At 40.5% G+C, this 25,258-nt stretch overlaps 1 pseudogene; it reads right to left on the bottom strand.

Annotated features, from left to right (window-relative positions):
- Window positions 1-1,966: 1,966 nt before the first annotated feature.
- LOC131502056 (nucleoplasmin-3-like) lies at window positions 1,967-24,671 on the bottom strand (annotated as a pseudogene).
- Between the last annotated feature and the right edge of the window lie 587 nt (window positions 24,672-25,258).

Raw genomic sequence — 25,258 nt, 5'->3', positions numbered from 1 at the left:
GCTGAAAGGAGATTTACTCAGCATGGTCAGAAATGGACTTTGGTTGAGTTAGAACAAGCCAGACGCATATCCACCAGGAAGGTTAGTGAAACCAGAAAGATCTCTGAGATAGTAAATCATCCAGGTAGATGGGACTGGTATCTAGGACCAGAGGGACGCCTGGGTGGCTCAGTCGGTTAAGCATCTGACTTCAGCTCAGGTCACGATCCCACGGTCCGTGAGGTCGAGCCCCGCGTCGGGCTCTGGGCCGACAGCTCGGAGCCTGGAGCCTGCTTCGGATTCCCTCTCTCCCTCTCTCTCTCTCTCTCTCTGCCCCTCCTCCGCTTGCACTCTGATTCTCTCTGTCTCAACAATCATACATAAGTGTTAAAAAAACTTAGAACCAGAGTGATCCAGCGGGGGACTAACTGAGCTTCCCACAGACAAGCTGAGGGAATTTGGTAGAAACCAGTGTGGTTCAATGAGAATTTCTGGGTGTCGACTGTGTGTATGCCCACAGTTGGGCAGACGGTTGGCACAATGGGGTATGGCATTACCCTGATGTTCACAATCGTCTTCCAGGTGGGTAACAGGAGTTTATCCTGAATGCACTGACTTCTCGAGTCAGAAGTGAAGGCAGAGGCTCAATTCTAAACACCGGCAATGACCCTTTTACCCATGCTAAGAGTCGGGAAATGATCTTATGTGTATTTTAAAAGCTGGTAGCTTTATTGAGATGTAATTCACAGAACATAAAGTTCAATATTTTAAAATACGAAATTCAGTGGTTTTTATGAAGCACACAGTTTGCGTGGCAGTTTGTCTGGCTTCCTTCACTTAGCATAATGTTTTCAAGATTCATTCATGTTGTAGCAGGTGTCAGAACTTTATTCCTTTCTATGGCCAAATAATATTACATTGTACGCTTATGCCACATTTTGTTTATCCAGTTTTCAGTTGATGGTTTTTTCCATTTTTTTTCTTTGAGGGAGAGAGAGAGCGGGAGCGAGTGAGCGAGAGAACAGGGGAGAGGGGCAGAGGGAGAAAGAGAATATTTCTTATTTTATTTATTTGTGGATTTTATTATTTTATTTTTTTTTGTATCACTTACGGACAAGTTAGTAAGTTAGTTAACATATACTGTATACAGTGTGCTTTTGGTTTTGGGAGTAGATTCCCGTGATGCATCACTTAAGTAAAACACCCAGGGCTCATCCCAAGACCTGCCCTCCTCAATGCCCATCACCCGTTTTCCCCGCCACCCCCTTGCACCCTCAGTTTGTTTTCTGTATTTAAGAGCCTCTGATGGCTTGCCTCCCTCTCTGTTCGTAACTATTCTTTTTCTTTCCCTTCCCCTGTGGTCTTGTGTTGAGTTTCTCAACTTCCACATATGAGTGAAAACATATGATATCTGTCCTTTTTGGACTGACTCATTTCGAGAAAGAGAATCTTAAGCAGCCTCTACGCTCAGGGCGAAGCCCCATATGAGGCTCAGTCCCACGACCCTGGGATCATGATCTGAGCCAAAATCAAGAGTCGGGTACCTGACTGACTGAGCCACCCAGGCGCCCCAGGTTTTTTTCCAGTTTCGATTTTATGAATGATGCTTCTACGAACATTCATGTCCGAGTTTTTCACGGACATCTGCTTTCCCTTGAGGATACAGCTCAGGATAGAATTTCTGGGTCGTGTGGTAACTGTATGTTTAATTATTGAAAGAACACCTAAACTATTTCCCAAAGGGCCTACGCCCTTTAACATTCCCTCTGTCGATGTGTAAAAGTGCCGATTTCTCCACATCCTCGTCAACACTTATTCTTGTCCATCTTTTTTAGTATGGCCATCCTAGTGCCGTGTTGTTGTTGATTTGTTTGTTTTTGCAGAAAAAAAAAACCCCACTCCACGTCGTTGTATTTCAACCTTTATCGAAAAATGTGGGAAGTATTAAACATGTGTAGTCCTGAGCTTCCGATGCTGACCTCTGATCTCATAGGTAAAATGGGGAAAGAAGGTCAGAATAGAAGTTCAGAGGTCCTGCCACCCAAGGAGACTGGGGCCTGCCCCCTTGCCTCTTGGCAAGCAGGATGGGGCACAACTCGGCTTCCTCCTCCTCACTCCCCTCTTCACTCTCTTCTTCATCAGAAACGTCATTGCTTTTCGCGTTGCCCCGCGATCCGCGCAGGCCCGGAACGCAACTCCAGATGGAAGGTTACAGGGGGTTGGAGCTGGATGTCCTCCAACCTGAGCGTGAGTTGGACAACTCAGGACAACTCAGGACAACTTGAGGTTGGCCACCGGGACTGCAGTCTCCTGGCGGTCCTGGTTCCCGACCATGACTTCTAGGACATTACACTGACCTTTGGCCCCCTTGATGAGGCAGAGCGTGGTCAAAGCCAGCACACGCCCCACAACATCCTCTTCCTCTACCTTGAAGGTGAAAGAGCGGATCTGGCTGGATTGCTGACAGTCCACTTAGGAAAAGGAAAAACTGTCCGTGGTGACGGGAGGCCAGACCTGCCGACCACCCTCTACCCCGCCCGGGCATGGGCTCGGCTCTCCTGATTCTAAAATGCTAAGGCGGTGGCAACACTGGCGGCCGTGCTGCAAGCTCGCTGTGATTTTGGTTTACGTTTCTTCCCTGATGACTAATGATGTTAAGCAAGTGCTTTTTGACCATTTGTATATCTTCTTCGGAGAAAGGTCCATTCAATCCTTTGCCCCTGTTTTAATTCATTTAATTGTGTGTGGTTTTTTTAAAAAATTGTTAAATGGTGTTCTTTATTTACTCTGGGCACAACGCCCTATCAGATATATTATTTGCAAGTATTTTTCCACTTATGTGAATTGTCTTTTCATTTTCTTAAAGACGTCTGTTGACGCGCAAAAGTGTCTAATTTTGATGAAGTCTAATTAACGTATTTTGTCCTTAATTGCTTATGCTTTTGGTGTGGTTTCTAAGAAGACGTTGCCTAACCCGGGGTCATGAGGTTTTACTCCTTTATTTTCTTCCAAGAGTTTTATAGGTTTGGCTCTTACATTTAGGTCTATGATCTCTTTTGAATTATTTTTTGTATATAGTGTGAAGTAGGAGTCTAATTTCTTTCTTTCTTTCTTTCTTTCTTCTGTCTTTCTTCTCTCTTTTTTTCTTCTCTTTCTTCTTTCTTCTCTTTCTTTCTTCTTTCTTTCTTCTTTCTTTTGTATTTCTTCTTTCTTTCTTCTTTCCTCTTTCTTTCTTCTGTCTTTCTTCTCTCTTTTTTCTTTCTTTCTTCTTTCTTTCTTCTCTTTCTTCTTTTTCTTTCTTTCTTCTCTTTCTTTCTTCTTTCTTCTTTCTTTCTTCTTCCTTTCTTCTCTTTCTTTCTTTCTTTCTTTCTTCTTTCTTTTGTCTTTCTTCTTTCTTTCTTCTCTTTCTTTCTTTCTTTCTTCTTTCTTTTGTCTTTCTTCTTTCTTCTTTTTTCTTCTGTCTTTCTTCTCTCTTCTTTCTTTCTTTCTTTCTTTCTTCTTTCTTTCTTCTCTTTGTTTCTTCTTTCTTTCTTCTCTTTCTTTCTTCTTCCTTCTTTCTTCTTTCTTTATTTCTTCTCTTTCTTTCTTTTTTTTTTTTAATTTTTTTTTTCAACATTTATTTATTTTTGGGACAGAGAGAGACAGAGCATGAACGGGGGAGGGGCAGAGAGAGAGGGAGACACAGAATCGGAAACAGGCTCCAGGCTCTGAGCCATCAGCCCAGAGCTTGACGCGGGGCTCGAACCCATGGACCACGAGATCGTGACCTGGCTGAAGTCGGACGCCCAACCGACTGCGCCACCCAGGCACCCTCTTTCTTTCTTTCTTTCTTTCTTCTTTCTTTTGTCTTTCTTCTTTCTTTCTTCTTTCTTTCTTCCTTTTTGCATGTGGATGTCTAGCTGCCTTGGCACCATTCGTTGAAAAGACTATTCTGTCTCTCATTGCATTGTCTTGGCACTCTTGTCAAAAATCAGTTAACCATGAGATCATACTTATCTGTGATTTCTGCTCTACAACTTAGAGTACTGACTGAGCTTTGAAATTTCCTAGTTTAACTCAATTCAGACTTCCATCGTATTTGACCTGACATGACCTTTTAAGTCTGCCATGCTGATCCTTTGTACCACCAAGCTCTGGGACCTCCCCCCACCCCATTTACTCCTATCCATCCCCAAAGTTTTGTGTCCCTCTCTGGTGTGCATGTCGACAAAAGGAGCAGAGAGGTGGATGACCTCTGGTGGGGGATTTAAGGTTTACATATGCTTTTCAAGTATAGCAAATGGGTAGAGGGCTAAGCAGGAAATATTTATAGAACAAAAATAAAAAATACATATGCCATCAATGATAATAATGGGAGACTTCACTAGCCTATGTTTAATAGTGGCTAGAAAAAAAATAGATGATCAACAAGGAAATGGAAGATACGAACAATACTATAGATGACCTAGAAAAGACATCTTCAGATCACTCCATGGAACAACGGGTAGAATGCACATTCTTTTCAAGTGCACACAAAACACAATCCAAGACAGACCATACGCAGAGCTATATAACAAGACTCAATAAATTTCAAAGGATTTAAGCCATACGAAGTATGTTCTCTGACCACAAAGGAATGAAATGAGAAACCAACAACACAAATAGTTTGTGAAACTCACAAATACGAAGAAATCAAGTCACGTACTTTTAAATAGCCAATGGGTAAAAGAAGAAATCACAAAGGAAATCAGAAAATACTTTGAGCTGAATAAAAGTGAAGATAAAATATACCAAAACCTATTGGATGCAGTGAAAGCAGTGACTAAAGAGAAATTTATAGCTCTGAACACCTATATAAAAATGATCTCGTGATCAACAACCTAATCTCCCACCTTAAGGAACTAGAAAAAAAGGGAAACTAAGCCCAAAGAAAGCAGGAGGGAAATAATAAAGATCAGAGAAGACATGAATGAAATAGAGAATACAAAACCAATAGAGAAAATCAACAAAACCAGAAGTTGATTGTTAAAAAAGATCAACGAAATGGACAGGGCTTTAGCCAAATCGACCAAGGTGAAAAGAGAGAAAACTCATATTGCTAAACCACGTATGAAAGAGGGAATGTTACCTCCAATCTTACAGAAGTCTTAAAAAACTAGAAATAGAAGGGAAATTCCTCTTTCTGATAAAAGGCATCTACAAAAAATTCACGGCTAACATCACACATAATACTGAATACTTTCTCCCAAAGATCAGAAACAAAATAAGGGTATCTATTCTAACTACTTCCTTCCAACATTGTACTGGAGGGTCTAGTCAGGGCAATTAGATAAGAAAAAGAAATAAAAAGTATCTAAATTAGAAAGGAAGAAGTAAAACCATTTCTATTTTTACATGAATGGATCTTGTATATAGGATATTTTAAGGAATACATACACAGAAAAACTATTAGAATAAAGAAGTTCAGTAAGGTTGTCAGGTACAAGATCAATATACATCAATTAACTGTATTTTTCTGGGAAAGAAAAGAATATCAAAAAAAAATACGAATAAGTTTAACCAAAAAAGTGCAAAATGTATAGTCTGCAAGCTATAAAACAGGGTCGAAAGACAGGAAAGAAAATGTAAATAAGTAGAAAGCCATACTGTGTTCATGATTCAAAAAACCTAATATTGTTATATGGAGATACTCCCCACGTTGATCTATAGATTTAATGCAATCTCAGTGAAAATCCAAGCTGGCTTCTTTGCCAGCCAATCCTAAAGCTAATCCCAAAATTCATATGGAAATTCAAAGTTCTCATAATAGCCTAAATGATATTTAAAAAGAAAAGCAAAGTTGGAGGACGCATTCTTTCTGATTTCAAAACTTACTACAAAGATACAGTAATAAAGCCAGTGTAATATTGGCATAAAGATAGACATATAGATCAATGGAATAGAATTGGAGTCCATAAATAAAGGCTCACACTTATAGTCAGTTGATTTTATTTTTTATCTTTATTTTTAAAGTGCTTATTTATTTATTTATTTATTTATTTTGAGAACGAGTGTCTGTGTGAGAGAGCAGGGGAGGGGCAGAGACAGAAGGAGAGAGAGAATTCCAAGCAGGCTGTGTGTTGACTTGGGCCTCAATCTCAGAGTGATCATGACGTGAGCTGAAATCAAGAGTCAGATGCTTAACCAACTGAGCCACCCAGGTGCCCTATAGTCAATTGATTTTCAGGAAGAGTGCCAAGTTAATCCCATAGGATAAGAATCGTCTTCAACAAATGGTTCTGGGACAACTGGATATCCACCTGGAAAAAAAAAGGGATTTACTACCTCACACCGTATACAAAAAATAATTCAAAAGGTATCATTAACTTAAATATAAGAGCTACAATTAGAAAACGCTTAGAAGGAAATATAGGAGTAAATCTTCATGACTTGGGTTAGGCAAAGACTTCTTAGATATGACACCAAAAGCATGAGAGCAAATCATATGTCTGTTAAGGGACTTGCCCCTAGAATATATAAAATTCTAGAATATATGAAATATAAAATATAATTCCGTAATAAAAGGGCAAGTAACCCAGTTGAACCATGCACAAGGATCTGATTACACATTTCTCCAGGAAGATATACCAATGGCCAATCAACATAAGAAGAATGCCTGACATCATTCAACTTCAGGGAAACGCAAGTCAACAGCACAATGAGCTACCAATTCATATCCACAGGGATGGCTAAAAGAAAACAGATGGGCGAGAGTAACTGTTGGTGAAGATGTGGGGAAATCAGAACCCTCATATACTGCTGGTGGGAATGTAAAATATTTCAACCGCTTTGGAAAATGTCTTGCAGTTTTTCCAGAGGTTAAACATAGGGTTACCACAGGCCCCAGCAATTCCACTCCATTTTTACGTATGTATTTTCTTGAATAAATATATAATGAATATTAGATCAATAAGTACATGATAAATATTGTCATTTTCCACAACAATCTCTTAAGGTGGGTATGACCAGTATCCTTCTATCACTGTGACAAGATTGAGATCCAAGGTTAAGTAACTTGCCTAAAGTCATACAACTGGTAAGTCGTGAGGCTAAAATTTGAACCAAGGTGTCTGACTCCAGAGCCCATGCTTTCAACCATAAACTTCACTGCTTCCATATAAAAATAGGTATTTGAAATATGTGTATAATAAAAATCCACAGTCTTCTTGAAAGGCTTCTTGAAAAATTGCCCCTTGTACATGGTAACAAACCACTGGTTTTTAAAATTTTATCTTAAGAAAAAAACACAAAGCCAGCATTAAGATAGTGCTTCCTACGTGTCAGAGACCTAAAAAAAATTTTTTTTGATTGTGACATAAACACGTCGGCGTAGAAGCTACTTTTGTCTCATTTGTTAGAGTAGTTAAGCGATTTGCCCAAGTTCACGCAGCTAGTTAAGTGTCAGAGCTGGGATACAAACACAGCTAATCTGGCTCCAGTGTCCATGTTTTGAACCACTAGGAAATACGTCTCTCAATAAAATATATTGGGCTTAGGGGAGCCCCAATAATTGCCACCCTTCTTTTCCGTCTGAGCTCGCAGGACGCACACTATGAGATAGAAACACCAGCTTTGTTGTGGCTAATGCTGTTGGGAGAAATGAAACTTAGGTGGGTTATCTGCCTGTCCCAGGCCTCTCCCACGGAAACTCAAAGCTCTTTGCAGGCAGATACCAGGGAGAGGCCGAAACAGTCACGGCGGCCCAGGTCTTTCTCCCAACCTCACCCACTAGGTAAATCTGACCACGGGCTGGACAGAAGCCAAGGAGTGTGACCACAGGCCATCAGGAGAGGTCAGAAATTGTAGACAAATTCTACAGTTTGTTCACATGTAAACCAAGGTGTCCTTTTACAAATAGTGAGGCACGGCATCTGGAAAGCTTTCTCTACCCAGAAGGGAGGCAATACAGTGAAAAAAACCCCAGTTTAGGCATTAGGAGACCTGGTGGCCTGACCCAGCTCTGCCTGTACGACCATGGGCGTTACAGTTCACTCCTCTGAGCCAGTAACTAATTACTCCATCCAAGATTCTGCCAATAACATACACTCTGTGAGAACAGTTTCAGAACAAAATAAAGCAAGACAAAACAAAACTGTCCACTTAGAGAAAAATTAAGACTGTTCTTTCTTTTTAAAAAAAAAATGTTTATTTATTTGTTTTGAGAGAGAGACAGAGAGAGCATGAGTGAAGGAAGAGCAGAGTGGGGGTGGGGGGAGGGAGAGGGAGAATCCCAAGGAGGCTCCTTATTGTCAGCGTGGAGCCTGACGCGGGGCTCGATCTCACAAACTGTGAGATCATGACCTGAGCCAAATCATGACCTGATCGTGACCTGGGTCAGAGGCTTAACTGACTGAGCCACCCAGGTGCCCCAAGAATCTTCCTTCTTAAGTGATTTCCTTCTTCTGGATTTATTTCTCTAAGCTTACCAACTCTGCCATTAGTTTCTATTATGAAATATTTTAAACAGAATTCACCGGGTCTTTGGTGGTTTTCCTTCCTTTCTCCACTTCCTTTCCTACATCTTGTTATTCTTCTTCCCATGCTTTCTACTTGAGGAAAGTGTTCACGTTGTCTTTTAAGTTTCCCTCATATTGATATATTCCATTCTCTTTCAACCTATACATTCTCCAATAAGCAACAAGGGGAGGAGGAGGGGGCAGGAAGGAAGGAAGGGAGAAAAAGAAAAGAAAAAATTTAAAGCTGCTTTGCGTTCCTTTAAAAAAATGCTTTTTCTGGGGGCACCTGGGTGGCTCAGTCGATGAAGCGTCGGACTGTTGACTTTAGCTCAGGTCATGATCTCACGGTCCGTGAGTTCGAGCCCTGCATCAGGCTCTGTGCTGACAATGCAGAGCCTGCTTGGGATTCTCTCTTCCTCCCTCTCTCTCTCTTTGCTCCTCCCCTTCTTGCTGCCTCTCTCTCTCTCTCTCTCTCTCAAAATTAAAAAAAAATGTTTTCTCTTCATTTTTTAAGTATAAAGTAAATCACACTCATCATGTGTATATATTTGTCTAATTATGTATTCAAACCCTCTCTCTTGTCATCTAAACTATCAGCTCCATGAGGGCAAAAATTACAATGGTTTGTTCAGTTTGCATACCTATACCTTGCCTGATGTTGAGCATAAAAGTGAGTAGTTACAAACAAGTTCAGCAATCATTTTAAAGAAACCCAAAGTGTATGGGATTTCTCATTACAAACGAGTGACGATCTTCATCAATTGTGAGAGTAGGATCGTTTCTCTCCCGTTTTCTTCTCGGTGAGCATGCAACCTCTTCCCTCTAGCCCTAATGTTGCAAGTTGATTCAATCAATCCAGTAAAATAACTCGCCGATTCAGCTACAAATTACAAAGCCACCGTCTAAGTGTATTGATCATGAAATTGATTGACTAGAGTAGCGCCTAAGTTCATCAATAGTGCCACGGAACATAGCACAGGGCTTAATGAAAATGCTTTACCCAAGCGCAGTGACACAACCAGGTCTAGGTACACACTGCCAGTGAATCTGTCCTTTCGGGGGCATCCGTAGACATTTGAAACGGAAGGAGCTATTTAGACCATCTTAACCTGATAAAGATGAAAAAGGTGCATCTTGTTGGTGTCCAGCTTTTCCAAGTCTTAGAGTTTATTCCTCTGAGATGTTCAACATTTGTTATACTTGAGAAAATTACAAAAGGTAACTCATTGAAAGCTAAACGCTGTCATTGCCTCCTTTTTCTCTCCATACGTGTGTAAACTTCCCAAGAAGCTCTTGATGCTCATTTTGGCAGTTAACAACAGGTAAGGGAACCTTTTTTTCCCCCCTAATTTTTGCTGGGAGCAAATAGCAGTAATTCCTTCTGGAACCTCCCCTCTGGAAGCTCCCTAAGACTGGCAGTCGCGATGGGCTGAGATTTTCAGTCCTGCAGTATTTCCACATTTGTTCTATTTATAGGGCTGTTATTTTTTTTTTAATTTTATTTTTAAATTTTTTGTGCTTGAGTATAGGAGAGAAGTTAAGTCTCTAACTAACCAAGACATTTTTTCCCCCCAAACTTCCAGCGAGTCCTTTGCATCATTTCTTCCCGTGCTGATCCTTCTTTTTGGAGTGCAAACAATGCCTTAGGTAATGCTGCAAACATTCGGTTCAAGCTGAAGATCCCTTGGTTAAAGTCACATTTGCAGACCTTGAGGGTACTTCATACCAAACCAATGCATCTCAAAGACTTCCATAGGCCTCCCAGAAGCCCCTATACCAGTTTTTCACCAAGAAGGAGGAAAATGGGTGTGTGAGGAAGAGATAACAACTATGGTGGAAAGAAGAGACAGAATGTGTGTGTGTGTGTGTGTGTGTGTGTGTGTACATACATGCTCGTGTACTTGGGTAGTAGGTGCCCAATAGGAGTCTGTTCTTTTTCTTCCTATTATTACTATCATCATCATTGTTATTATTAGTCACATGTGAAAAAAATGTCTTCTTTCTAAAAGGATACAGATCACACAGGTCAAGGGTAATATTGGCCCTACGCTTCAGTGACTGATAGGTCAACTCCTTAATCCATTGTTTTTTTCTGTGTCAATAGCGAAGTATCTGCCAACATAATGGGGAAAATGTCCAAGCAAACATGGTAAGTGTTCCTCATGACAGCTGAGGACATCTGGGTGCTCCATCAAAATTCGACCTCAAACTCTTGGAGTTTGACCTGAAAACAGAAAAATGCAAAGTTTAGATTATATGAATAACAGTATACTTGTTTCTAAAAAGTCCCAGGCATAACAAACAATTGTTGCAAACATAGTCTAATCACTGGATTCTGTTGTATTTGTTCCTCATACGAGAGAACGATGTTTTAAGCAATAGTTGTTTTTTTTTTAAATGTTTCCTCATCGAAAAAGAAAGCCCAGAAATGGCTTATTTATTAGCTTTCAACCTACAGTGAAATCACAGCTGAAGGAAGGAAAAAAGACTAACTTTCTCTTCCATTAAAATGAGATGGAGGTGTCTGGGTGGCTCAGTTGGTCAAGAGTCTGACTTCGGCTCAGGTCATGATCTTGTGGTTTCACGGGTTCGAGCCCCACGTGGGGCTCTGTGCTGACAGCTCAGAGCCTGGAGCCTTGCTTCAGATTCTGTGTCTCCCTCTCTCTCTGCCCCTCCCCCGCTCATGCTCTGCCTCTGTCTCTCAAAAATAAAAAAAAAAAAGTTTAAAAAAATGTAAAAAAATAAAATGAGATAAAAATAGTTAAATGATGAATACAAAACTTACTTATGTTTTAATTTTTCTCTCCCATTTTGATAACTGACTCATGCGAGTTCATTTTTATTTCAACTTCTAATTAAATGAAATAATGTAAATTTCAGTCATAATACAAGTAGGTAAAGCAAGAAAATAAGTAATTCGTCTTTCCATGATTGGCTCTGTTACCAGATTAGAGTGGGTTCAAAAATATGTGTACTAACACTTGAATGATAATACTAATGTATTATTATTATTATTTTATATTATATTTATATTTATGTTATATTCTTTTATTTATATTTATTATATATTATATTATGTTTATATTACTTTTTATATTTTATATTATATTTATTTATATTACATTTATATTATTAATAATATTCTTCAACATTTTTTTTTTTTTTTTTTGGGACAGAGAGAGACAGAGCATGAACGGGGGAGGGGCAGAGAGAGAGGGAGACACAGAATCGGAAACAGGCTCCAGGCTCCGAGCCATCAGCCCAGAGCCTGACGCGGGGCTCGAACTCACGGACCGCGAGATCGTGACCTGGCTGAAGTCGGACGCTTAACCGACTGCGCCACCCAGGCGCCCCTTTTAATTTTTTTTTTAACGTCTATTTATTTTTGGGACAGAGAGAGACAGAGCATGAACGGGGGAGGGGCAGAGAGAGAGGGAGACACAGAACCGGAAGCAGGCTCCAGGCTCCGAGCCGTCAGCCCAGAGCCCGACGCGGGGCTCGAACTCGCGGACCGCGAGATCGTGACCTGGCTGAAGTCGGACGCTCAACCGACTGCGCCACCCAGGCGCCCCATTAATAATATTCTTAATATTCTATATTTATATAGTTCCTCACCTCGATAAAGAATATCTACAAAAAGTCTATAGTTAACACCATACTTAATGGTGAGAAACTAGAGGTATTTCCACTAGGATCAGGTACAATGCAAGGATGTCCCTCCCCATCAGTCCTTTTCAGCATTATCCTGGAATTTTTAGTGAATACAATAAGACAAGAAAGAGAAATAAAGGGCATACAGATTGAGAAGGGAAAATAAAACTATCTTTGTTCACAGATGACATGATGGTCAATGTAGAAAATCCTAAAGAATCAACAAAAAACTCTTGGAACTAATAAATGATTCTAGCAAGTGGGAGGATACAAAGTTATTATACAGAAGCCAGTCATTTTCTTATATGCCAACAATGAACAAGTGAAACTTGAAATTAATATCACAATAGCAATATTAGCAGCCCCAAAATGAAATACATAGGTATGAATCCAAAACAATGTGTATAAGATCTATATGACAAAAGCTACCAAACTTTGATGAATGAAATCAAAGAAGAACTAAATAAATGAAAAGACAGTCCATATTCATGGATAGGAAGACGCAATACTATGAAGATGTCAGTTCTTCCCAACTTGATCTATACAGCCAATAGAATCCCAGTAAAAATCCCAGCAAGTTATTTTGTGGCTATCAACGAACTGATTGTAAAGTTTATATTGAGAAGCAAAAGACCTAAAATACCCAACTGAATACTGAAGAATAAAGTTGCAGGACTGCCACTACTCAACTTCAAAACTTACTATAAAACTACAGTAATCAAGACAGAGTGGTATTGGTGAAAGAATATACAAATAGATCTATGGGACAGAATCGAAAAAGCCCAGGAATAGGGACATATAAATATGGTCAACTGATATTTGATAGAGAGCAGAGGCAATACAATGGAGCAAAACTGGTCTTCAACAAATGGCGCTAGAGCAACAGCACATCCACATGTAAAACAATGAATCTAGACACAGTCTTTACGTCATTCACAACAATTAACTCAAAATGCATTGCAGAACTAAACGTAAAATATGAAGCTATCAAACTCCTGGAAGAGAAGACAAACCCTAAATGACTTTGGGTATGGTGATGACTTTTTAGATATAACACCAAAGACCACGATCCATGAAGGAAATCGTTGATAAGCTGAACTTTACTACAATTAAAAATTTCTGAGTGACAGCACCAAGATGGTGCCACAGGTTGTTCCTGACTTCCTTCCCTATCACTAGAAGAACAACTGACAGCTTTTGAAAAACAAGACACCACTCAGGGAATTATAGTACGTGGGGGGCGAGGTGAAGCACCTTCCCGTATCACAGAAACCAAGGCAGACTGCATTCGAGGGGTAAAGGAAGTGGCTACACATTGGCCACATAACCCCTCCCCCAAACCAGTGCGGCACCACGCAGAGATGTCTCCTCTAAGCCTCCAGTCTCTGTAGGAAAAGAGAGCCCAGGTGGACAACTCATCCTCCCAGCATTGTGAGTTACCCAGCAGTAGGCGCTACTCTGATCTTGCACCATGGGGATTGTGGGGAGATCTATGGGGCTCCACCACGGGGCGTGTGAGAAAGGGGAACACAGAGACGCGGGGAAGGGGCTCATAACAACCAGCGCGTGGATCTTAGTAGACCGAGTTCATATCTGCAGTGCCCCAAGTAGTAATCCCAACCAGTGGCATTGCTCCTCCGCAGAACCAAGGCAGAGACACGTTCTGACCAGGGGAAGTGATGGGGTGCGGATTTGCCTGATTTGGATCCTCACATGAAAACTTTTGCCAGCTCAGGAGCCCGACTTGTCCACATGCAAGCAAGAGGCTGAATCACAGTCCCACCTTCTGCGGAGAGTGTCTTCTGGTCCTATCTTGACCAGAAGGGCTGGTAACAACTCCTGGAAGCTGTGCAGCCCAGAGGCACTCGAGCCAACAAGTGAGCAGGAAGAGCTGGTAGTTTGTAGAAGGAATCGGCCTTGTTCAATTAGGAAACTTGGAGTGTGGGTCAGCTTGAGTTGAGACAACAAAGAGCTTTACCAGCCTTAGAATGACTTCTGCCACTACACCTGGGCAGGGAATCTAATTTATAGCCTTGCTCATCACTGAATACAGCCTTCAGCTTGCCTGGCCAGGGAACCTAACTAGAGCATATGGGAAGCTGCAGAGTCCATTCAACAGGCCTCTGTACAATGGCACTTAAACAGAGAGCACATCCCATGGCTTCTTCCACCTGCAGAGCAAAACTGACGACTTCACTTCACCAGGGAATAAAGTACACTCTATGGCCTGATTTGGGTCCCCAAACAGTGAGCTGTACAGACCCTAAGTCTTATCCTACTGCTCCGCCCAGATAAGGAGGCTAGTTCATAGCCCCATCTATTATCAAATATAGTACCCAGCCCCAATCATCTAGTAAGCTTTACTGGAGAATCCACGCAACTTCACAGCTAATCGTATATCTTCACTTGGTTAGGGACCCAAGCCAGCTGTCCTATCTAACTGTTCTCAGCAAGTGGCACACACCCCATTTCTGTCCTTAGGGCTCAAACACTCGTCTTGCCCCCAAATAGGCCATAATACCAGTCCCGACCTGCCCAAGGACATTACCAGAAGACACATCCAGAAACCCAAACTGAGCTAACTGGTGAACTGTCTCTTTCCAAGCAAACCATTAAAGTCTGAAAGAGGAACCTGATTCCCCAAGTGCACAGATACCAATGTAAGGAATCAAGGATCATGAAAAATCAGGTAAATATGACACCACCAAAGGAAATTAATAAAGCTCCAATAACTGATCCTAAAGAAATGGAAGTCTATGAATTCTCAGACAGAGAATGCAGAATAATTCTCTGAAGGAAGTTTAGGGAACTACAAGAAAAAACAAACAGGTAACTGAACAAAATTAAGAAAACAATGCATGAACAGAATGAGAAGTTTGACAAGGAAAAAGCAAGCCACCAAAAAAAAACCCATAGAAAAGTTTAAAAATGTAATAACTGAACTGAAAAATTCTATAGAAATTTCAAAAGTAGACTTAGTCATGTAGAGGACTCAGCAACCTGGAAGACAAGACGCTGGAAATTACCCAGTCAGAAGAGCAAAAAAGAATAAAAGACTGAAAAAGAGTGAAAATACCCTATGAGAATTATGGATCAATATGAAAAGAAACAATATTTGCATTATGGGAATTCCAGAAGGAGAAGAGAAAGAGAACAGGACAAAAAGTATATTTAAAGGAATAATGACTGAAAATGTCTTGAATCCGTGGAGAAAATGGGCATACAGATGCATGAGGCCCAAAAGACCCCAAATAGGTTGAACCTGAATAGGGCTGCCCCATGACACACTATAATTAAATTATCAAAAACCAAACACAAAGAAAGAATTTTAAAAGCAGCAAGAAAAAGAGAAGTTACATACAAGGGAGCCCCCATAAGACTATTGGTGGATTTCTTAACAGAAAATCTTCAGGCCTTTTCTCAATAGAAACCCTTCAGGCTAGGAGAGAATGCAATGACATATTCAAAATAGTCAAAGAAAATAGCTGTCAGCCAGGAATTCTATACCTGGTGAAGCTGTCCTCCAGAAGCAAAAAAAGGATAAAGACTTTCTCAAACAAAGAAAAGGTAAGAGAGTTCATTACCATCCGACCTGCCTTGCAAAGAAAGATGAAGGGAATTTGGTAGAAGTAAAAGAATGCTAATTGATGTCATAAAAACATTAAAAGGGGGGCGCCTGGGTGGCGCAGTCGGTTAAGCGTCCGACTTCAGCCAGGTCACGATCTCGCGGTCCGTGAGTTCGAGCCCCGCGTCGGGCTCTGGGCCGATGGCTCGGAGCCTGGAGCCTGTTTCCGATTCTGTGTCTCCCTCTCTCTCTGCCCCTCCCCCGTTCATGCTCTGTCTCTCTCTGTCCAAAAATAAAAATAAAAAAATAAATAAAAAAAAAAACATTAAAAGGTAGTTCATCTCACTGGTAATGGTAAATATATAGTCATCGTCAGATTAGCAATATGGTCTTAGTGGGACATAATTCACTTGCGACTCTAGTTTGAAAGTTAAAAAAATGAATGTAATAAAAATAACCATCGTTACAATAATCTATCATTAGTTACACAATACAAAAAACACATAGATTGTAACTGCAATAACCTAAAATGCAAGGAGGAGACATAAAAGTAGAAAGCTTATGAATTCTTTTGAAGTTAAGTAGTTATCAGTTTAATAGGGTGTTCAAGTTTAAGATATTTTGTCAGCCTCACTGTAACCACAAGGGAAAATCCTGTAGTAATTGCACGAAAGAATACAATGAAGAACACAATAAACACAACAAAAGAATACAATAAAGCATACTGACACCAAAAGACATCAAAACAAAAAATCGACACCACGATAAGAAACAAGAAACAACAGGTTTACAAAACAACCAGAAAACAACTAACAACATGGCAATAGTAAGTCCTTATTTATCAATAATTACTTTAACAGTAAATGAATTAAATTCTCCAATTAAAAGACATAGAATGGGCAAACGAATAAAGAAGCAAGATTCAACAATATGCTGCCTGCAAGAGACCCACGTTAGCCGTCGACACACACATAGATGAAGAGTGAAGGGATGAAAAAGACATTTCAAGCAAATGGTAACCTCCTCCCACGCCCCTCCCCCCAAAAGCAGAAGTAAGCTATACTTACATCAGACAAAACAGACTTTAGGTTAAAAATAGTGAAAAGAGACAAAAAAGATCATTATATAATGACAAAGAGTCACTATATCAAGAAAACATACCAATTATAAGTATTTATGCACTTAACTGAGAAGCACCTAAATATATAAAACAAAAACCGGCAGAGCTAAAAGAAGAAATAAACAGTAGTACAGTAATAGCTGGAGGCTTTAATGCACCACTCTCAACAATAGATAGATCATCCACGCAGATAATAAGGAAACAGCAGATTTGAACAACATTACAGACCAAAAGGACCTAATAGATATACATAGAACATTTCAGTCAACAGCAGCAGAATAGACATTCTTCTCAAGTGCACACAGAACATTTGATAGGATAGACCATATGTTAGACCACAAAACAAGTCTTAGCAAACTCAAGATTGAAATCACATCTAATATCTTCTCTGAGCAACATGGCATGAAATCAATAACAAGAGGAAAACTGGAAAATTCACAACACATAGAAATTAAACAATGCTCTCCTGAACGAAGACGAAATTACAGTGGAAATGAAAGTTTCTTGAGACAAATGAAAATGGAAACACAACATACTAGAACTTGTGGGATGCAACAAACGCAGTTCTAAGAGGGAAGTTGATAGCAATAAACACTTACGTTAAGAAGCAAGAAGGATCCTAAATAAGTAACCTAACTCTCTGCCTTAACGAACTAGAAAAAGAACAAACTGAGGCCAAAGCTAGCAGAAGAAAGGGAATAATAAAGATTAGGGAGGAAATAAATGAAATAGAGAGCAGAGAAACAATAGAAAAGACTAACCAAACTAAAAGGCGGTTCTTTAAAAAGATCAACAAAATTGACAAACCTTTAGTTAGGCTAAGTTAGCATAAAAGAGGAAGACCGAAACCAACAAGGTTATAAATGAAAAAGGAGACATTACAACTGATATCACAGAAATTTAAAGGATCATAGGAGGTTGTTCTGAGAAACTCTCCACCAAAAAACTGGACCACCAAAAGAAGTGAAAGTAACCGTAACAACATACAACTTACCAAGACTGAATCATGAAGAAATAGAAAATCCAAATCAATCAATTACCAGTAAGGAGATTGGATCCATAATCAAAAACCTCCCAGTGAAGAAAATCCTAGGACCAGATGGTTTCACTGGTGAATTTTACCAAACATTTAAAAAAGAACACCGGTTCTTCTCAAACCCTTCCAAAGGGAAAAAAAAAAAAAATCAAAGAGAAGGGAACATTCCTAACCTCATTTTAGGAGGCCAGGATTATCCTGATACAAAACCCAGAAAAGGACACTACTAGAAAAGAAAACTACAGGCCAATACCACTGATGAATATAGACGCAAAACTTCTCAATAAAATACAAGCATGTCGAATTTAGCAGCACATTAAAAGGATCATCAAACACCATGATGAGTGAAATTTATCCCTGGGATGCCAAAGACGGTTCAACATATGCAAATAAGTCCAAATGATACATCGCATAAATAGAATGAAAGAAAAGAATTATATGGTCGTCCCAATAGATGCGGAAAAAGTATTTGACAAAATTCAAAATCCATTCTTGGTAAAAACTCTTAGCAATTTAGGTACAGAAGGAACATATCTTAAAACATAAAGGCCATGTATGAAAAGTCCATGGCTAACAACATACTCAATAGCGAAAGGTCCAAAGCTTTTCCTCTAAGAAGATGAACAAGACATGCGTGCCCATTCTCACCACTGTTATTCAACACAGTACTAATAGCCTGGAACAATGAGGCAAGGGAAAGAAATAAAGGGTACTAGAATTAGGAAAGAGGAAGTAAAGTTGTCTGTTTGCAGATGATATGATTTGACATATAGAAAATCCTACTAGGAAACTGTTAGATCAATTCAATACAATTGCAGGATACAAAATCAACAAACAAAAATCAGCAGCATTTCTATACGTTAATGACGTATTATCTGAAAAAGAAGTAAAGGAAAAAAGAATAAAATGCTTAGGAGTAAATTTAAGGAGGTGAAAGAGCTCCCCTCTGAAAACTATAAGACACTGATTAAAGAAATTGAAGACACAAATAAATGGAAAAATACCTTGTGTTCATGAATGGAAAGAATTAATATTGTTAAAATGTCAATACTACCGAAAGCCATCTATGGATCCAATGCAATTTCTATCAAGATTCCAATGGCATTTTTTACAGATGTAGAAAAAACAATTCTAAAATTTACATGACATCACAAAAGACCCCGAATATTCAAAGAAATACTGAGAAAGAACAAAGCAGTAGGCACCGCACTTTCTGATTTCAAGCTATACTGTAAAGTTATAATCAAAGCAGTATGGTACTGGCATAAAACCAAAGAGACCGGTGGAACAGAATAAAGAGTCCAGAAATAAGCCCAAGAATATACAGTCAACTAATAGCTGACTAGGGAGCCAGGAATTCTCAATGGAGAAAAATAGTCTTTTCAGGAAAAGCTGCTGGGATAATTGGATATTCACATGTAAAAGAATGAAACTGGATTCATATCTGACACCACTCACAAAACATAACATGAAAATGGATTAAGAAATTAAATGTAAGACCTGAAACTATGAAACTCCTAGAAGAAAACACAGGAGTAAAGCTCCTTGTCGTGGATCTTAGTAATGATTTTTTGGATATGACGCCTAAAACACAAGCAACAGAAGCAAAAATAAGTAAGTGGGACGACATCAAAGTAAAAACTACACAGCAAAAGAAACCATCAACAAAGGGAAAAGACAACCTACAAAATGGGAAAAGTATATGCAAACCATATATCTGATAAGGGGTTAATATCCAAAATATATACAGAACTCAGACTCATCGTGGTTTTGATTTGCATTTCCCTGATGATGAGTGAGGCTGAGCATCTTTTTATATGTCTGTTGGCCATCTGTGTGTCTTCTTTGGAAAAATGTCTAGTTGGGGCCTCTGCCCATTTTTATATAATTGCATTATTTGGTTTATTTTTGGTATTGAGTTGCATCAGTTCTTTATATATTCTGAATAGTAACCCCTTATAGATGCGTCCTTTGCAAACGTCTTTTCCCATTCAGTAGGCTGTCTCTTTTGTTTTGTTGATGGTTTCCTTCATTGTGCAAAAGCTCTTTATTTTAATGTGGTTCCAATTGTTGACTTTTGCTTTTGTTTCCCTTGCCAGTAGGAGACATAGCTGGAAAACATGTTGCTATGGCGATGTCAAAGGAATTATTGCCTGTGCTCTCTTCGAGGAAATTTATGGTTTCAGGTCTCACATTTAGATATTTAACCCATTCTGAGTTTATTTTTGTGTACAGTATAAGAAAGTGGTTCTTCTGCGTGTAGCTGTCCAGTTTTCCCAGAACCACTTATTGAAGAGACTTAGCGACCATTTACAGATTCATTGACCATAAATGCATGGCTTTTATTTCTGGGCTCTCTATTCTGTTCCATTGATCCACGTGTCTATTTTAAACAATGGAATATTACGCAGCCATAAAAAAAACGATGAGATCTTGCCATGTGCAATAATCTGGATGGACCTAGAGGTCAGTGAAATAAGTACAGAGAAAGACAAATACGATATGGTTTCACTTGCATGTAGAATGTAAGAAAGAACAAATGAATACACAAATAAAACGCAGAATCAGACCTATACATGTAGAAAACAAACTGGTGACTGCCACAAGGGGGGGTGAGGGGTGAGCAAAATGGGTGAAGGAGTAGGAGATAAGGCTTCCAGTTATGAAATAAATAAGTCATAGGAATAAAAGGCACAGCCTGGGGAATAGAGTCAGTGGTACCGTAATAATGTCGCATGGTGACAGATGGTCACTATGCTTGTGGTGAGCACAGCATAACGTATAGACTTGCTTAACATCACGTTGTATACCTGCAATGAATGTAACATTGTATGTCGATTCAAATTTAAAAAAGAACTCAAAAAAAAAGAACTCAGACAACTTGCTAGCAAATAATAAAATAATAGTGATAACAACAACCCGATGTAAAAAATGGGCCAGAGACCCAAACAGCGTTTGTCGAAAGAAGATACAAGAAAAGCCAAAGGTACATGCAAAGATGCTCGACATCACCAGTCCTTAGGGAAATTCACATGAACAGCACCATGAGAAATCATCTCGCGCCAGTTAGAACGGCCATCATCAAAAAGATTGGAGGTAACCAATGTTGACATGGATGTGGAGAAAAGGGAGCCCTGGCGAACTGTTGGCAGGAATGCAAATTGGTGAAGCCACTGCGGAAAACAGTATGGAGAATCATCAAAACATGAAAAATAGAACTACCATATGATTCAGCAATTTCACCTCTGGGACGATATCCAAAAGAAATGAAGGCATTAACTCAGAAAGGCATCTGCACCCCTCTGTCCATCACAGCATTATTTACAATAACCAGGACATGGATGGATGAATGGATGAAGAAGTTATGGTATATACATACAGTGGAATATTATTCAGCCATAAAAATGAGAAAAATCCTACCGTTTGCAGCAACATGGATGGACCTTGAAGGCATTACGCTAAGGGAGATAGGTTAGACAGAGAAAGACAAATCATGTATGATGTCACTTGCATGTGGAAAAAAACAAATACACAAACTCATAGAAAAAGAGATGAGAATTGTAGTTACCAGAGGCAGAGGGTGGGGGGAAGTGAAGGAAGGGGGTCAAAGGGTACAAACTTCCAGTTATAAGATAAATAAGTACTAGGGAGGGTCACCTGGGTGGCTCAGTCGGTTGAGCGTCTGACTTCAGCTCAGGTCATGATCTCACAGTTTGTGGTTGGAGCCCCATGTAGGGCTCTGTGCTGACAGCTCGGAGCCTGGAGCCTGCTTCGGATTCTGTGTCTCCCTCTCTCTCTCTGCCCCTCCCCCGCTCACACTCTGTCTCTCTCTGTCTCTCAAAAGTAAATAAACATTACAAAAATTTTTAAGAAGTAAGTACTGGGGATGTAACATACAGCGTGACGACTGTAGCCAACCCTATTGTGTGATATACTGGACAGTTGTTACGAGAGTAAATCCTAAGAGTTTTCATCACAGGGAGAAACTATTTTCCTTTTTTTTCCTTTTTATTGCATGTAGGTTAGAAGATGGATGTTAGCTGAAGCTATCACGATAATCATTTCACAACGTATGTAAATCAAACCATCATATTGTATATCTGAACCTTAAGCAGCAATTTATGTCGATTGTTTCTCAACAAAACTGGAAAGAAAAGATACTTGTAGTAACATGTTTATAACAAGCTACATACAAACTTCATCAACAGCAGTGTTATGTCAGTGAATGGAAGAGATACACATTCTGTAATGCGTGTAGAGAAGTGTCTAAAAACACTTGTAATAGTGATGTTTCTAACAAGCTACCTGAAAGCTGCCTTCAGAACAGTGTTATTTCAGAGACGGGAACTCATACTCATTCCTTAATGTATGTAGTGAAGTGTAAAAGTCTATCTTATTGAAGATTTTTAAGCGCCCACAGTTTTAAGCTGTGCTCGGCACAGTGTTATTTCAGTGAATGGAAGTGATCCCCACTCAGTGATGCAGGTAGTGAAGTGTTAAACAACGCTTGAGATGAACGTGTTTTTAACAAGCTAAAAACAAAAACTAAAAAATAAATAAAAACTCTCTCCTCTGCCAAAGACAAAGTGAAGACAATGAGAAGATAAGCCACAGTGTGTGTGTGTGTGTGTGTGTGTGTGTGTGTGCGTGCGGGGGGGTAGAATATAATTTATATTTGAGAGAGAGCACAAGTGGGGTAGGGTTAGAGAGACAGAGACACAGAATCCAAAGCAGGCTGCGGGCTCCGAGCTGTCAGCACAGAGCCCAACGCAGGGCTCGAACCCTCAATCCGTGAGATCATGACGTGAGCCGAAGCCGGGTACTCAACCGACTGAGCCACCCAGGTGCCCCCCAGGAGAAAATATTTTTAAAAAGACACTTCTGATAAAGGGCTGTTATCCAAAATGTACAACGATCTCTTAAAACTCAACAATAGGGGCGCCTGGATGACTCAGTTGGTTAAGCATCTGACTTCCGCCCAGGTCATGATCTCGAGGTTCAAGCCCTACGTCGGGCTCCTCTCTGACAGTGCGGAGCCTGCTTGGGATTCTGTCTCTCCCTCTCTCTCTGTCCGGTCCTGCTTTCGCTCTCTCTCTCTCTCTCAAAATAAGTAAATAAAGTTAAAAAAAAAAAACTCTCAACTATAAAAACAGACAATTAAAAAACGGGTAAAAGATTTTTATGGACACATTTTTATGGTCAAAAAGCAGTTGCAGAGAGCAGGCAAGCATATGGAAATATACCCCACATCTTATATCATCAGGGACATGTAAATTAAAACAATTGTGCTACTCCTGCATGCCTTTAAGAATGTAAAAAATCCGGAACACTGATCACTAAATGCTAGTGAGGAGGTAGAACAGTAGGGAACACTTATTCATTGCTGATGAGAATACACAGTGGTACAGCCATTTTGGAAGACACTTTGGCAGCTCTTTATCAAAGCGAAATATTCTTTTACTATACGAGCCAGCAACTGTACTCCTTGATGCTTACCCGAAGGAGTTGAAAACTCATGTTCTCACAAAAACCGGCACACAGACGTTCACAGCGGCTTTATTCACAGTTGCCAAACTTTGGGGACACCCGAGATGCCCTTTGGTAGGTGAACGGATAAATAATCCGTGGCACGTTCAGACAATGGAATATTAGGGCTAAAAAAGAAATGAGCTCTCAAGCCATGAAAACACATGGAAGGACCTTCAGTGCACGTTACTAAGTGGGAGAAGCCAAACTGAAAAGGCTGCCTAAAGTATGGTTCCAACTGCATGACCTCCTGGAAAAGGTGAAACTACGGAGACAATCTAGAGATCGGTGATCGCCAGGTTTTAGGGGTGAGAGAGCGTTAAATATACTCTGTGTGGTACTGTAATAATGGATAGATGTCATCATACGTTTGTCCAAACCCATACAATGTACAGCACCAGGAGTGAACCGGAAAGTAAACAATGGGCTTGGAGTGATGACGGTGCCTCCATGTAGGTTCCTCAGTTGTAACAAATGCATCATTCTGGTGGGGGATGCTGGTAATGGGGGAGGCTGTGGGTGTATGGAAGCAGGGAAGGGGGTACATGGGAAATCTCTGTGATGTCACCCCAATGTTTCTATGAACCTAAAACTGCTTTAAAAGTTTGATTTAAAGAAGATTTAGGGGCGCCTGGGTGGCTCCGGCGGTCGAGCGTCCAACTTCGGCTCAGGTCACGGTCTCGAGGTTCGTGAGTTCGAGCCCCGTGTCGGGCTCTGTGCTGATGGCTCGGAGCCTGGAGCCCGCTTCGGATTCTGTGTCCCCCTCTCCCTCTGCCCCTGCCCTCTCTCTCTCAAAAATACATAAAATGTTAAAAAAAAATCCTTTTTAAAATTTAAAAAACGTTTTTGTCAGTCATTATGCTTCTCCACTCAGTGATGATCCTGTGGCAGGCGGCCCTCACCTCCTGACTCTCCCAGAGCTACCCACCAGCTCTTCCCAGCCCCAATCAGATCCTTTCGCACCATTTCTCTCCCGTTGTGCGTGTGCGCCTACGAGCGCGTGCACACATGCACGCTCTTGCACAACGGAAGTAGAGGATTGCTGGCTACGAGAGGCGCCTTTCCTTTTCTCCCGTTGCCCGAACACCTGGCACGGCCATAGACGTCAACCAGACCCCGTGGAGATGCTGCCGCGCCCTGGCACCAACACGCACCTGAACCCTCACCAGCACGCACCCAAATCACTTGGGGGCTCCGGTCGAAGTGACGGCGGTACCAGATCTGGAGCCCAGGAATCTGTATTTCAGCCAGATTCCCCAGGAGCGTTGAATGCGCGTGGATGCTTGAAAGTGGATGTTTCAAACGTGGTGTGTTGCTCATAGTCAATTTTCAACAGTACGCGTTGCCCGCAGGAGTATATCGTTAGTATTTCAAACTTCATGTGTGGCGGTATTATTCTTTGAGAATATGCTTTAGAAAAGGATAACGAGTGAATGCGTTTAGGCTTTTAGACAAGCTCGAAAGGCAACATTCCGTAAGTTAATGGTCCTTCAAACAGACTTAATCGAAAATGCATCGCGTCTTGCTATGGACCGACTTGTATACCCCCCCAATTCCTGTGTTGCAGCCCTCCACCCTAAGTGTTGGGGTGTGGGAAGTGGAGACTTTGGAAGATAATTAGGGTTAGATGAGATCATGACGGTGGGGCCCTCCCGATGGGGTTAGTATTCTTATAAGAGGAGACGACAGAGAACTTGCCTTCTCTCTCTCTGCCAAAGGAAGACAAGCCAGCAGTCCAAGCAAGAAGGCAGTCATCTGTAAGCCAGCTAAAGGGCCCTCACTAGAGCCCGAGCATGCTGGCACCTTGATCTTGAATGCTCCACATCCAGAATTGTGAGAAAATCAGTTTTTGTTGTTTAAGCTACCCCGTCTATTGTATTTTGTTACGGTCGCCTGAGCAGACTAAA

The sequence above is a fragment of the Neofelis nebulosa genome, chromosome X (genome assembly GCF_028018385.1).
Source record: "Neofelis nebulosa isolate mNeoNeb1 chromosome X, mNeoNeb1.pri, whole genome shotgun sequence".
NCBI lineage: Eukaryota > Metazoa > Chordata > Mammalia > Carnivora > Felidae > Neofelis > Neofelis nebulosa.
This window is presented reverse-complemented; position numbering and strand designations above follow the sequence as displayed.